We start from the raw sequence: 4,364 nt of genomic DNA, 5'->3' as shown, positions 1-4,364 counted from the left end.
ACATAACTTACACTCAAATACAGTTATACATGCACTCTTTGGGCACGTTTGGAAGAGAGAAAAACTCTCATAGGAAAATAAAGTTTTGCCTATGAGAGTTTTTTATATGAGAAGTTTTTCAAAAAAAAAGTTTTTCGCTTGTTTGTGTAGAATGAGGAAAACAGAGTGAGAAAATATAAAAAAATAAGAGAGGAGGGTGGTGGTGGGCGTGGTGATGGTGAGATGGGGTGACGGGGAGTGTAAAATTAATTTTTTTCTTGGTAGAAAACATTCATCCACCCCCATGGAGGAATGTTTCTTATCAAAGAACGTACTTTTTGAAAAAAACTCTCTCAGCCAAAAAGTCTCTCGTTTGGAAGCGTCCGTTTGGATTTTTAATTTTGCATCACTTTCCCTACATCTTTCTTAGTTCCAAACGTGCCCTTTAAGTTGAAAATTATCTATAATTTAGCTGGTTTTTATTAATACTTGATATATTTTTATGTATTCCCCCTCTCTCTATTTTTATAATAATTTAGTATCTACGTATGGATCCCTTTCTAAACTACCTAACTCTCGTATCTCCATAGAATTTCGTGATAACTAATCTGTGCAAAGAACAGTTGTCGGTCCCACATAGGGATGTAAACCATCCGAATTTCGTGATAACTAATCTGACTGGGTTCATGTTCGGGACTGGCACCTCGACAGACCCGGATCCAGATACTGCTTCAAGCCAATTTAAGCAAGACCTCTTCCGATCCAATTCAATGTGATGGCAGCCCAAAAAGACAACTGCAAGAAAATTGCCCTCCACACAAAAGGCATCCAACTATGGAGAAGGGACAAAGTGCCATTAATGTCTACCCTCATTGGGTCCTCTGTTTAATGCAAAAACTTGGCTTTTCTAGTTACACCCAGTGGAAGTTGACTGTTGAAGACACCAAACATGTTGCGTGAATTTATTGCATCCCATGAGCATGTCAATGGATTATCCATTAACCAAAATCCATACATTGCCTCCACTCCACTCCACTATATATATATATATATATATATATATATATATTTGAAAGAATTTCACTCCACTATTAGGTATAGTGCTGCTATTCATAAGCAAACACAACGACAATGTCTGCAGCCCACATTGTAGCTCCAAAAGGAACGTTTATGTGCTCTCTCTTCATCTATAAATATATAGATCTCCCTTGATCCACACACACACACACACACACACACACATATATATATATATATATATATATATATATATATATATATATATATATATATATATATATATATATATATGTGTGTGTGTGTGTGTGTGTGTGTGTAGAGAGAGAGAGAGAGTCATCTTCTTGTCAAGCTGCATACGCTCAGTTTGGCTGTCAAGAATCAAACACTGGATTGTCTTTTTTTTATGTAAAAATGCAATTCTCTAAAATGATGTAAATTTTGGTAGATTGTAAGCCATTTTGTTAAGCTCTTAATAGACTCGCATGTATGTCACTATCAAATGAACCAAAATTCATGTTATACTAAATATAAATGTAAAAATTATTGGATAAAGACTTTCAAAAAATTTATATATATATATATATATATATATGAAACATGCTGAATAAGTTTTTCAGGTTTTTTTGTTTTATTTTAAAATTCTGACCCTACATATGTGATCTATGTACTTATTTTATAGGAATCAGCTCTTGAAGTGTTCGATTCAGACACATGGGTAGGTTTTTATAATGTTTGAAAAATCAACGATCCAAAATCTTTGTAAATTTTTGAGGCTCTAAATATCATTTTTTTTCATCAAAAACACATGATCTAGGTGTGGATTCCACGTAAATTGACTATGCCCAACACATTTATGAGATCAAAACTGTGGAAAAAACACCTAAAGAACAGAAAAACCCATTTAGCATGTTTCATTTATCAAGTATCCATTTCTTTATATATATATATATATATATATATATATATATATATATATATATATATATATATATATATATATATATATATATATATATATGAGAATGGAGACTGTGTTGTCCTTTTTTCATTAATTCACCTTATAACCCTCTAAAAATCTTAATTTCAGGTATTTTATGTTTGATTTAAAGCGTTTAGATATGCTTATCATTGCTTATTTATTAAGAAAACATGTTTTGTTTTGCTGAAAAAAATGCCAATATTTTATAATCAAATTTTAGTACAATATCAACCATTGTTTTTTTACATCTTTAAAGTACACACCTGAGCATAAAAATGCTTAATAAAAAAATTATTTTTTAATCAATGATAAAGGCTATCTAACATAAAATATTAAAAACTATGATTTTTGAAAAGTCTTAACTTGACTTTACGAATAAAAAGTCTATACAATCTCCATTATCTCTCTCTCTCTCTCTCTATATATATATATTTATAAATATACCATGCATACCTTTTCTTTATTTTTTGGTGTGCACGTGTGCTTGCCATGCTCTTGCTAGGATGAAAACAGATCGCAGGCCGCACTTGCTCAAGTGCGGTGGGCCCAATAAGAAAGGGAAACGTCCAATGCCTTTTGTGGCCCCACCACATCCCTCCCCCCCATTCGTCATTGGTGGCAATGCCCTCCTCCACCCTAAACAAAAAAACACTGAAACAAAAGATACCATAAATGAGCAACAGTATGTGAAAATTACAAATTGCTCCAATACCATCAAACCTTCCCCAATTGGGCACCCTCTTGATCAATAGATCCCTCTGGGTGATCAGGTGGTGAAACAAAGGAGTCTGGCGATAGGATCAAAATCGTCCATGACCAATAAAAAATATGCATTTTAGTCATTGGCATAAAAAACGATGCCGCCACCAACGGTCTTTTCCTACGGACAGGACGACACCAACACTTCGCTTTCGGGCGGGCCCACGACAGTTGCGGCGACTGCTGATGTGTCGGGCAGGTCGGTCCATCTGGGTGCGGTGCGAAAGTGGTCAACGGCTAGGTGGACCAAGGGTCGGACCGGACCCAACAGGCCTACTTGGCTAGTCGTGGCTAAAAAGTTCGAAGTTCGAATCATAGACATATATCACGTAAACATAAAAATGACCAAAACACTCTAAGTTTAATCTTTTTAATTGCATACAAAATTAAAAGTGTAATAAAATATCAACAAGTTAGTTAGCCTTTGCACCAAGAAGGGCATTTTGGGTGTTTGAGCTGAGGGAGCTGGATGTACAAATTTCAAGTATAGGGTGATGACATTTTAGTTATTAATGTCAAATCTTGGATTTATCTTTTCTGATGTCATTGGGGGCAGAGTTTAATTGATATAATTAACCTTATTATTGAAAGAGAGAGAGAGAGAGAGAGTCATCAGTTTCCACGCTTTAAACCCGTCGTTCAAAGCTAATCTGGTCGTGGAAAATAGTAACTTTTTTTTATATTTCCCAAAAATACAATTTAATAATAAGATATTTACTATGACCAATGAAGGGGAGGGGTGGTCAAATGACATATATATATTTACCAAGTTTTAGAATTGTGACCTTGAATGTTTTAACATAGTTGGCCTTGATTTTGAGAGCTATTTGATTTGACCAACATGTGCTTATAGCTAACCAAAATGAGTTTAAGATGTTTATTTAGTGTGCCTAATCAATTCAAGTGCATCCAAGCGAACCAATGAGTCTTAACTCTACTAGCCAAGTTTAACTCAAGTGCATCACAAGTTTAGCTTGTTAACTCTAGGACAATCGCGGATCGAAGGTGTATCAACGACCCAAAACTCCACTTATGACTCAGGTTAAGACTCAAGATAATCTTAATCTTGCAGAATCAAGTAATCTCAACACATATTCAACCATATAAAGAGAAAGCTACCACTCTCATTAGTTGCTATCACTGCTTTCTTTTTCCAATGTTTATACACTGCAAGTCTGCAAGCCTGAATCAGCTATTTTTTAATAAATGTAAAAAATACCAAAATGTTTAATAATATTTTAAAATTATTTTAATGGTTTTAACACATATCATTGTATGATTGACACGTAATAATTTTTATGATTTTTGGGCCAATACAGAACGATTCACTCGAGTATCAGTATGGGCCGATATAGATGAATCGGTGGCCAAACGATTCAGGGCCGATACCGATACTGACAACAAGCTTTTTATTTCTGTAAAAGGCATTTAATCCTCGATAATCTGGTGTGGTAGTACAACAAATTCAAGCAAATAATGAAAAGGGGCATGTTCGTCACTGTACCTCTTGAATATATACGAATAAGGGAACAAATTATTATTAATTTTTTTCATTCATTCACCCTCTTTCTTTCCTTCTCTCCCTGAGACTTTGAGACTTTTGTCCTTTTGGACATCCATCTTTTTC

Source organism: Nuphar pumila, chromosome 14, assembly GCF_984573655.1.
Source record: "Nuphar pumila chromosome 14, dmNupPumi1.hap1.1, whole genome shotgun sequence".
Lineage (NCBI taxonomy): Eukaryota > Viridiplantae > Streptophyta > Magnoliopsida > Nymphaeales > Nymphaeaceae > Nuphar > Nuphar pumila.
Note: the sequence above shows the minus strand (reverse complement) of the source record.